This window comes from Panthera tigris, chromosome D4 (genome assembly GCF_018350195.1).
Source record: "Panthera tigris isolate Pti1 chromosome D4, P.tigris_Pti1_mat1.1, whole genome shotgun sequence".
NCBI classification, from domain to species: domain Eukaryota; kingdom Metazoa; phylum Chordata; class Mammalia; order Carnivora; family Felidae; genus Panthera; species Panthera tigris.
The window spans coordinates 65,553,791-65,565,910 of NC_056672.1; positions in this window are offsets into that span (position 1 = coordinate 65,553,791).

Here is a 12,120-nt window from a genome sequence, read left to right on the forward strand (position 1 = left end):
AAGATTCTAAGCAAATAAAAAGGACCTGGGCAAATTTTCAGAAAACCCTGATCAATATGTAGAAGTATTCCAAAACCTAACCCAGGTTGCTGGAAAAAAAAAAGGATATTTAAATCTGTTTTAAAAAACATGATTTATTCATAATAGATTCATAAGTTTGCCATCTAAAAAAAAATTCTGATGTAACAGATAAGTTCACAATTGGTTACTACTTAGTTTTCACTGGAGACTAAGGTTTCTCAGAGTTAAAATTCTGCTAAATGTAATTAGACTGATAAAAAGAAGGAAAGTAACTCTATACGTAGAAAAGTAGGAGATACGTAAAAAAGATACAAGGAATGGGAATACATTTTTGTTGAAAGAAAAAGAAAGTAATTTTGTCCTAAATGAGACTAGTTGTTTGGAGTAAAAAGGGGGTTAGGTTCAAAATCTGAAAGCAAAGAAAAGGTGTAGAAAGTTTGTGAAGGGAAATCTTTGGAAAGAAATTTTATATGTGGTCAGAATGGACTAAGTTTAAAATAAATGGATTTTAAAAGTACACTGGTATATAGAGTGGGAGAGAGCCAAAGCATAAGAGACTCTTAAAAACTGAGAACAAACTGAGGGTTGATGGGGGGGTGGGAGGGAGGGGAGGGTGGGTGATGGGTATTGAGGAGGGCACCTTTTGGGATGAGCACTGGGTGTTGTATGGAAACCAATTTGACAATAAATTTCATATATTGAAAAAAAAGTACACTGGTATCAGATTAAAATTCTTCCTTACTCTCTATTAAAAAGGCAAAGTTTACTTGGATTGTTGGTATGCTTTTGATTTAAAAAAAAGAAGAGGTAAACAAAGGTTTTTACCCCTTTTGTCTGCCCAAAAAGATGGAAAAAAATATTTTAACCAAAGGGCAGGACAGCAGGACAGCATGCCCTTTTGAATTGTTTTACTCAAGCCTTGGTTGAAATTTCTCCTCCTCTGATCCAAAGGCTGGGGAGATGGTGACAATGTCCTTGATGCCAGTCTCCAAATGTTCCACATTTGTGTTCTTTCTATTTAGCAAAGGAATGGATGCCTGTGCCATGTAAGGGATATATGACTATAATATATAAAGGGCTTTTACTGAAATACATAGGAGCCATTTTGCTAAGCTTAGCCCAATGTATGCCAATTCATGACAACCTAGATACTCTAAAATGGGCATCCACATGGTTGCAACATATTTATGTGGGCACTGTTGAAAAAGGCAAGGGAATAGACCTTGACTTTGGCCCTTTTAGCCCGCTTGATGACCAATTCTATCCTCACACACACACACAAAATTGGTTTTCACCAGCCTTTTAACATATATTTGTAAAAGAGGATTACTTTTGTGCCAAAATAAAATTAGTGCACCTTCCTACAATCAGGGAAGTCCTGCTTGGTCACAATCAATACCCCCAAAGTCCCACAAGCAGAAAATTGAGGGATAGAAGAAATCAAGGAAGACAAGGTCAGCTCTCAGAGACAGGGTCAAGCCTGGATAATAGTGACTGCTCCCAGCATCTCACAAAACTGACAAAGCTTTTGGCTGCCAGTCTCATAGCCAGCCAAAATGTAGGGCCAGGAGATGAGGCTTCTCCTGGCCAAGTATGGAAAATTAAGTGATGCCTCTTCTTCCTTTTTCCTATAGATGTACAATTCCCTAACCAAGGCCAATGTCTCCTTTGGGAGGCATTCTGAATAATTGGGATGATTTTTGATCCATAAACACTGAAGAAAAAAGAAAGGCAACTCATTAATTATTATGGGGCTGGAGGTCCTTTAGGGCACTTCTAGTTTTCTACTGGGGCCCAGGTAATTCCATACCAAGATCCTAATTGGGATTATGACCATCCCATTAAGAAATGGTATTGTCACCACTTCCGAGTTTGTGCTTTAGAGAAATAAAGGAGCTCTAAATTGAAGTCCTTAAATTATGCTAAATTAGCCACTATTTTACAAACATAGAATGAGAGCCCAAAGGCCTTCCTGGAGAAGTTGAGAGAGGCTCTTCTCTCTCAATATATGGCTATCTTCACTGACACCCCTAAGGCTGAGACAATTTTAAAGGACAAATTTGTCACTCAGTTGGCCCCAGATATTCAGAGAAAGCTGTAAAAATTGGCTGTTGTCCTAGAAGGGACCCTGGAGGAGCTCTTACAAGCTGCCAGTCGAGTATATTACAACTGAGATCAAAATCAAAAAAACAAAAAACAGGAAAGGAGGCTTAAGAAAAATCTAAGGCCTTAGTTGTGGCCTTGCACACTATGTCAGAGCAGACTTCCAGAGGTCCTGGCACCAAATGCCACTTATGTGGTCAGGCAGTGCACCAGAAACAAGACTGCCCTCAGAAGGGACAATAGAAGTCAAAGCCCTGCAAGCCATGCCCCTTATGTGGAGACCATCACTGGAAGTCTGAATGCCCTCAGTGACCTCTATCTGTGAAGGCTCAGATAACCAATGTCCCTAGAATGGACTGATGGGACCTGGGGCACTTCAGGGTGCTCCAACTGTCTATTGGAAGCCCGGAACTCAGGTAACTCTGGAAAACTCAGTAACTAAAAACCCGGTTCATCTCCTTCTTGATACTGGAATCACCTTCTGTCCTCCTTTCCACTCCAGGTCAACTACCCAAATGCAGCCTGACGATTAGAGGCATCTCTGGAAAACTTATAACTAAATTTTTCTCTCAGCCCCTGGACTGAATATGGGGAAAACTAATTTCTTCTCATTCTTTCTTGATAATACCAGAGAGCCTTGCTAGGAAGGGACAATTATAACTGAATTAGAGACTATAGTGCTACTAACTCCAGGACAATAAACAATTGTGTGAGTTTTGGAGAATTACTGGATATTGTAGGCTGTAGATACTGGGATTCAGGAAAATAGCTTGCCCACTATATCAGTTATTAAAGGAGGCTCAATCCCACCTACTCTCCCAAGGCAAGGAACTGGGGTCTGACTCATGGACACTGTCTCCAGCCCTTGGAATGGTTACAAACAGAACAGGGGCAATTACTATTACCTAGCTCACGGAGCTAAAAGATCAGTAGAGCACTGCATCAGGCCTTTAATTTAGGGAGGGATAAAACTTATCAAATGGCCCAAAATATGTTTACTGGGAAGAATTTGTCAAGGAAAGTTCAGCAAGTAGTATCAGCCTGTGTAGAAATAATCCTTTCAGCCACAAACTTGTTTGCCCAGCCAATCAAGGAACTGGAGACTATTCAGGGAAGACTGATAATTAGGTTTCACTCACATGCCAAGGTCAAAGGAATTTCAACATCTGTTGGTATGGGTTGATACTTTTACTAATTGGGTAGAGGCCTTCCCCTAAAAAAAATGGAAAAAGCACAAGAAGTAATAAAAGTTCTGCTTTATAAAATAAAGGTTCAGCTTACCTACAAATGTGCCAATTAATAAGGGTAAACAGCTGCCTCGACTCTTTCTCTGATAGGACTCCCAGCTCTTAAAAAAAAAAAAGTTTTACACCTCGAAATAAAGCGAACTGTCTGCTTGAACTCAGCAAAACCCTAAATAAAACCACACAAGCATTAGATGCTTAAATAAAGTTAGGGCCGGACTCTTGGAGAATACCATTGATGCACTATTGATTACTTATGGCTCCTCCACCACCTGGGTTATGTGAGATTCCCTGACATGTTATTTCAATATAACTGATAATTCTCACAGAGTTTTATAACTGATAGATGACATGTGGGCATTACTGGACAAAGTTAGGGTCTCTCCTGGATTGTTTGACTGGTTTGGGAACTGGGGACATTATCTTTAAGATGCCATCTTGTTGGTCAGTATAATCTTTACATTGTGCTTTTCTCTTTGTGTCTGCCAATGTGTGTGCTGCCTCATGCCTGCCAGCCTTCCTGTAGAACCACATCGTGGGCCACTCAGCTGAACAACTCTAACTGCTGTACTCCCACACTGTCCCTTATCATCTTGAAGAAGCCAGAATGGTCATTGTCACTGTCCTAACTGCTGTTAAGGAGCCCTATTCCAGGGGATGAATGAAAAGGGAAAGTGTTAACATTAGGCAGGGAGAGATAAGGAACCTACAGGGAGGCAGACTACAGATGCAAGTGGGAGGCTGAAGAAGCAGATGGGGTTCTGCCCTCATGAAATCCTTTATGGGTGCCCTCCCCCCATTATTAAAGGCATAAGGGTGATCTAAATGAGATAGGCAATTTAACCCTAAGGCAACAGATGCGAGCCCTTGGCTCTACCCTAACCACCTTACACCACTGGGTTAGGTTTTGGCTTTGCAAACAATGATGAAAACTAGTTTTTTTTTCTTTCATATAACCATGTTAACATAAATATTTTTGCATTAATGCAAATTCTTCAAAAATATTATTTAATAGTTGTAAAATAGTCCATCAAATGATATACTATGATGATTTCATAATTCCCCCTCATCAAAATAGAAAAGTATGGAAAACTACAAAGGTAGCAGGCAGGAAGATGGCAGTATAGTAGGAGGACACTAGACCTATCTCATCCCACAAACACAGCTAGATAACTATCAAATCATCCTAAATAACCCAGAATCAACCTAAACACTGCCAGAACAAATTCCACAACTAAAAGGAGAGAATAAGAAGGTAAGAAGAAGAGAGAGCTGGTTTGGGGTGAAAAGGATCTGAGATGCTGCAGAGGGGAGGGAGCCTTGATCATGGAGGAATGCAAGAGAGAGAGGAACACACAGGGAAACACACAAGGAGAATGTTTCCCCAAAGCCATTGGCTGAGAAAATCAAAGGGCCTGAATTTAATAAGTTCTTGCAACCAGTGTGGCCTAAAGCCTAGAGTTTTAAAGGTCAGCAGGCTTGGCTGGGATAGAGCCCAAAGGGTACTGCACTGCTCCTGGAGAGAAGGCAAGAAAACTATCCAGGGACAGATGGCATGGAAACAGCAATCTGAACAAAATCTGGCACACACAGTGAGATTATTCACTCTTCTAGGAGTGCGTCCCTGAGTGGCTGTGTTCATGGTGACACCTGCTTTTCAGAAGAAGGAAAAGCAGATTAGTTATCCTAATACATAGATATCAATGGTCATTATATCAAAATCTCATACTGAGACAAATTAAAAGATCCAATTATATTAAAATTGTAGGTAGGCTAGATTATACTAATTCCACTTAATATTCCTCACATGTTAAAAAGGAATATTACAAAAACTGTGAAAAATCACAAAAATATTGCAATAAAGTAGCAAATACTAATCAAATTTATACTATGATTATACTGGTATAAAGAAAAAATAGTGTGTGGTCTAGAATAAAATATAAAAATAAAAACAGCTCAAAGAGATGGGATGACTAGGATTCTATTAGGATTGATCTAGTATTATTTGTGTAACAAAATGAAAAACAAATTCTTGGGAAAAGTTTAACTCTTCTGCGACCTTTTGGACATATTCTGATTCCAATCCCAGCTTCTGTAGAAGCCATCAAAGACAGCCATACTCAATGAATACTCCAATAAATGTATGGCTGGGGAAGATTCTCTTTAAGTGAAGATAATTGGGTCTTTAGAATCTGCAGAAGTCAGGGATTTTGATCTCTAGAGAATCCTAAGTTTCTGATTCACAACCTTAGGGATTGAGGAAGTTTGTAAAAAAATGGGTGCTAAATTAATTCCAAGAGAAGCTGAATCTCTCGAGTAAGCATCAACATTAGAACAAGTCCTGGGAAACCAGAGTTGCATCATGGATCCTTATTTTTAATATGTTTTCTTTCCTTGACACCTTCTTAGGAAAATTCATATTCAAACCAATTGCCTGGTTGTAGCAATTCTTCCTCACATTTCTTTTTAGGAAGAACAACCATCTTTCAAATTGAAAATCTTCTGGTCTCATCTGAAAAATTCAAATGGAATTCAAATTCCTGGAAATGTTTTCTATTACTTAATAGAATGGAATGGTGAGAATGGCTTTAAAACACAGACAGAAGGTAAGATAAAGAGAAAAGTTTTACTCAAAACATTTCCAAAGGAAAACATCCTATCAATAAATATAAAGATTTGTTTTTGTTGAGGTGATCACAGCTGGTGGGATTTTGAAAATATGTATATATGTGTAAAGGAAAAAAATACAAAATTCCAAGCACCAACTTCAAGAGCAGGATATTATTTAAATTTCTTTAAAGATCCCAAACTACTACATGGAAGAGACTACTGAGGAAGGGAATTTGCCCGTAATGCAAACAGGTCTAATAATAGACCCTTAATAATAAGTGAAAAGCTACTGTATTCAAGTATAAAGTTCAATAAATCTTATGTAAAAATCATCTAGAGAAAGGGTCCATAATAATTTATATATTAATCACACATAAACTGTGCTCAGTAGGGGTTTGAGGAAACTTGTAATTAAAGGTGTTGATTGTAAAAACAGGATTAGAAACCAAATATATGTAACAGGGTGCTGAAGTAATTATAAGTGTTAATTTGAGCTGTAGGTGTCCAAGGCAAAAGAAGAAATACTATTTTTTTTAATCTCCCGCATATGTAACAAATCAGTTCTACCACTCTATACTTTAATTGTCCACACTGGACCTGAAAGGAATTTTTGGCCTTTTTCACAATTTATTTCATTATTGTGGATAGTGTCTTCATAAGTGGAAGACAATAAATGCCTTCAATGCTTTCCAGAGATTTCAATATATTTTTATGTATATTTTTATCATTTGGATGCTTGAAAGTTAAGTGCATCATATTAAATAGTGGTTTTATAAGAATAAATGTTATCAATAAGTAAATATAGTGCTAAAACTGGGTTTTGGAAGCATAAGGTTTTAATTTGTAACGTTTATTTATTTTTTGAGAGAGAGAGAGAGAGAGACAGAGCATGAGTGGGGGAGGGGCAGAGAGAGAGAGGGAGACAGAGAATCCAAAACAGGCTCCAGGCTCTGAGTTGTCAGTACAGAGCCTGATGCGGAGCTCTAACTCACGAACCGTGAGATCATGACCTGAGCCGAAGTCAGACGCTTAACTGACTGAGCCACCCAGACACCCCAATATAAGTTTTTAAATCATACTTCTGGTATTTACCAACTATAAGACATAAAAAACCAGGTGTTGTATGGAAGTACTGAATCACTAAACTGTACACCTGAAACTAATATTACACTGTAAGTTAACTAACTAGAATTTAAATAAATACTTTTTAAAAAGATAGTGATCATTGTACTTAACCTTTGAAATTTCAAAGTAATTTCCTCATTGGTAAAATTCATAATAATATTTGGCTTATTTGGAAGATTACATGATAAAAATGATATGAAGTGCCTCATACTAGGACATCACATGAAAATTTCTCTTCTCTTTGTAAGCTAAAATAATACATCTTTCCTTGTGGTATATTAATTAAAGAGTAGAGTCTATAAAATCTATAAATTGAGACAGGATATCCATTCATTTTTGTACAGTATCCATTGTCTTAATTGATATCTTTAGAAGAGCTGGAGAGGATGATAGGATTACTTCCTTTAGTGAGAATTTAGAGTGCAGATAGTATGTGTTTCTCAGTGAAAACTCTTAGTACTTTAACTATTAGATCTTCAAGTAGCTAAGTCAATAAAACAAAATAAAAATTTATAGAAAGTTAGAAAGTTCCTTCTAAAAAGTTAGACAGCTTGACTTCTGGCTTGAATAAAATGTCACAGACTTCCTTAGGACTGTTACAACACTAAAACAGTGCCCAGATAAAGTCCCAGCACATTGAACCACAGAGATGTTAATTCTTATAAAACACCAGGGGTTGGGAGAGGGGGATTAGAGGTTGGCTAGGATCCAGGTGTTCAGATCCTTTACAAATAGGAATGTCGTCTTCTAAATGATATCTCCATGCTAGGCATCAACAGACCACAATCTCTTTTGATAAAATATGATTAAGTGAAGAACTCAAGTCCCTCATCTTGGCATACCTCCAAAAAACAAAAAACACTGTTTATTGGAAGATTTTTGAGAGTAGGGATTATAAATGCTCTCTGGAAATCGGAAATACTGGGTTCCTCCCAATAACTAGATAGGACACACCAGTACAGCTTAGCCTCAATGTGTATGTAGTTTCTAGAAAATTAAGATAATCACTGTACAACTTAAATTATTTTAGCATACTTTGTTCTGCTTCCTCCTTTTAAATAATATTCTTTCTTTATGAATATCAATTTTAAGTTTTGGGTAATTCAGAAAAGTAGAAGAAAGGTCTCTAGGTAACCATTAATGTTTTAGGTATTTCTAGTCTTTCTACACTGTCTAGGCTATCTTGGTTTAGGTTTCAGTTTTGCAGAAAAGAAAAAAAAATGACTGTTTTTTTGTTTGTTTCCAACTTAATCATTCTAATATAATTTAAACATCTTTGTTTTAATACAAAGTTGTCACAAATGTCATATAAGAAGTGCATAATGGCCCATCAAATTAGTGTGCCATGATTATTTAACAATTCCCTTGCCATTAGTTAAAAATGAAAAACTATTTCAAAAGATAATATCCAATAATGGCAAGGATTTAGTAAAGAATTATCCAATATACATTTTGCATGGAAAGTGATTTATTAGAAACTATCAAGAATCTTAAAATTTTCCATTCTCTTGTCCCCAGGAAACTATTTTAGTGAAGTAAGCTAAAATGAAGAAATCATTTGTCACAATGCTATTAAACAAGAGTGTTTGTCCATTGCTTCTTAAAAGTTTCACTAATATTACACGAGTAATGAAAGTAATTTCCTCTCACTGTCCACTATTCCTCCCCCATCACCACCACCATTTGAAACCACTAAAGCACACTGGTGGTTTCTCTTATAAATGTTTGCAAGTGATTTTTTTTTTTTTTGCAGCAACTGTCTCTGAACTATCAGTATACCAGATGTACACCATCATTATTTGCTACAAGTCATTTCCAAATAGGAATCACCTTCTTGGTGATGTTCCTAGGAAAGAAAGGAGAGGGAATCTGACATGATTCACATTTTCCCTGAAACAACAGATCCAAGACAACTGATGCTCCTTCAAAGACTCTATCAAAATTTTATTTTCAGGTTCAGAGTAGGTTGATATATATATCTACAGTCAATCAAATTCCAAACTTAATACCAAATAGAAGTATATCCTGCCCTACCCAGCCCTTCCTACCCTCTTTGTAATGTATGCCTGCAAAGCCTGGTACAGCTTGAATTGCATGAGAACCCTTCTTTCCATAGCCAATAGGCGTATAAATATTGTATTATGCTGATTAACATGATTTGCCATTGTAAACTGGAGTTGTCATAGAAAGGAGCATAACCTGTTGGCAAAAGGTGATCACAGAAAGAAATGGCCAAGCCTATATCAGAAACAGGGCCTTCTTTAATTTTTTCAATGTTTATTTGACAGAGAGAGAGAGTGTGGGGGAAGGGGCAGAGAGGGAGAGACAGGATCCCAAGCAGGCTCTTCTATGTCAGCACAAAGGCTGACACAGGGCTCGATGCCACCAACTGTAAGATCATGACTGGAGCTGAAACCAAGAGAAGGATGCTTAACTGGGACACTCAGACGCACCACATAGCCTTGTTTAAAAATACTAACTAGAGGGGCACCTGTTGGTTCAGTCAGTCGAGACTCAGACTCTTAATTTTGGCTCAGGTCATTATCTCATGGTTCATGAGATGGAGCCCCACTTCAGGCTCTGTGCTAATAGTGTAGAGGGTGCTTCGGATTCTCTCTTTCTCTCTCTGCCCCTACCTCACTCACACCCCCTCTCCATCTCACTCAAAATAAATAAACATTTTTTAAAAAGCACTAGTAAGAAAATTATCGATTGGATCAAATTTTTTTTTTCCTCTAGGGATTGTTTTAAGTTAGGTAGAATACCTTGAGAATGAAAAGTGTTTTCAAAATTATGTTCTTTGATTTATTTACTGTAAAAAGGTCATCTACTAATATCTACTCTTTAAATTTTTTCAAATTAAAGTTATTTGCTCCATGCTCTATGATGCACAATTCAGATGCTTGAGCTGACCTCAAATTCCTCTTTTGGAAAATATTCACCATAATTGCAAGTTCAACAAATGGAAGAGAAAGGACTTTAATATGGACAGAAACAACAGACTCTATTGTATGTAGTTTGCTTGTATATCTAAAATCTAAAGAACACAAAACTGAGTGTAATACACTCACACAGATGTCTCAACTCCAAGTGTCACAGAATGTTCAGTTTTGCATTGTCTACTATTTGATTACAGTCCTACATACAAGGGAAGCAGTAGTGGCATTCTGCAATAGCTTTGGAGAGAAATGGTCTAAAAGGCCTTGCTATTCATGTGAGTTCTGCAGACATAAACAGCATCTGGAAACATGTTAATAAATTCAGATCTTATAATCCAATTCAGACCCACTGATTCAGAATCCTTTACAAAGATTCTCCTATCCGAATTGTGTGTGTACTAAAATTTGGAGGCACTTGACTAGACAGGTGGTTTTTTTTCACAAGGCACATTAGAATCATCTGGAGAACATTATCTAGAAAGATGTCTGATTCCCACTCCTTAGATAATTCACATAATTCTGAGAGGGCAAGAGCATGTTGTTTAAAAAAGGCAGGTGAGGGGCACCTGGGTGGCGCAGTCGGTTAAGCGTCCGACTTCAGCTCAGGTCACGATCTTGCGGTCCGTGAGTTCGAGCCCCGTGTCGGGCTCTGGCCTGATGGCTCAGAGCCTGGAGCCTGCTTCTGATTCTGTGTCTCCCTCTCTCTCTGCCCCTGCCCCGTTCATGCTCTGTCTCTCTCTGTCTCAAAAATAAATAAAACGTTAAAAAAAATTTTTTTTAAATAAAATAAAAAAGGCAGGTGAGGGGCACCTGGATAGCTCAATTGGATAAACTTCTGACTTCAGCTCAGGTAAGGATCTTGGCAACTTGTTTGAGCCCCAAATCTGGCTTTCTGCTGTCACCCCTGAGCCCACTTTGGATCCTGTTTCCTTCCCCTTCTGCTCCTCCTCCACTAGTGCTCTCTCTCAAAAATAAACATTAAAAAAAATAAAAATACAGGGTGCCTGGGTGGTTCAGCTGGTTAAGCACCCGACTTCAGCTCAGTCATGATCTCACAGTTCGTGGGATCCAGCCCCATGTCGGGTTCTGTGTTGACAGCTCAGAGCCTGAAGACTGTTTCAGATTCTGTGTCTCCCTCCTTTTCTGCCCCTCCCCCATTCACCCTCTATCTCTATCTCTATCTCTCTCTCTCTCTCAAAAATAAACATTAAAAAAATTTAATATATAGATAAAATAAAATAAGTAAAACTGGCAGGTGTTGGGGTGCCTGGGTGGCTCAGTCAGTTAAGCGTCTGACTTCAGCTCAGGTCATGATCTCACGGTTTGAGAGTTCAAGCCCCGCGTCGGGCTCTGTACTGACAGCTCAGAGCCTGAAGCCTGATTCACATTCTGTGTCTCCCTCTGTTTCTCTGACCCTCCCCAACTCATGTGCATGCGCTCTCCCTCTCTCTCTCAAAAATAAACATTAAAAAATGTTTTTTTAAACTGGCAGGTGCTATACAGTTAGAAAATAAATTGGAATAGTGGATCACACTCTGTTTTTATATACATTTTACCTCTATGAATTTCACTTTCCTCAGAGAATTATAGTGATGATAAAATGAGTAATATGTGTGAATATATTAGTAAATTATAAAACCCTTAACTAATAATATTGTTTACGACTTCCATGAAATAAAATCAAATACATAGTTATTTACAACAGATGAAGCATACTCTCTCCAAAATGATGATATTCAAAGTGGAGTCTGTGGGTTCAAAGAACAGGAAATAATAGATGTTTGTTCAGATGCAAATAGTTCTTCCCTGCCTCAGAACTGTGTATCACAAATTCAGGAAATGGAATACAAGAGCCTATATTTTTAAAGAGCTGGTCAATGTAATTATTACACGTCTTCAATCCCTTCCTATATGTACCAGAAGAGAAATTCAAAACGCTAAACTCAGAGCTCTTAGCACCACTCCAGCTAGTGTGGACACACTTGGTGCCCCTCCCCCAGTGATCTCTCACTGCACATGGTAATATGCACTGACGCGCGTTATGCTCACATGCAGTTTTCTCTTCTGGATTACTCCAG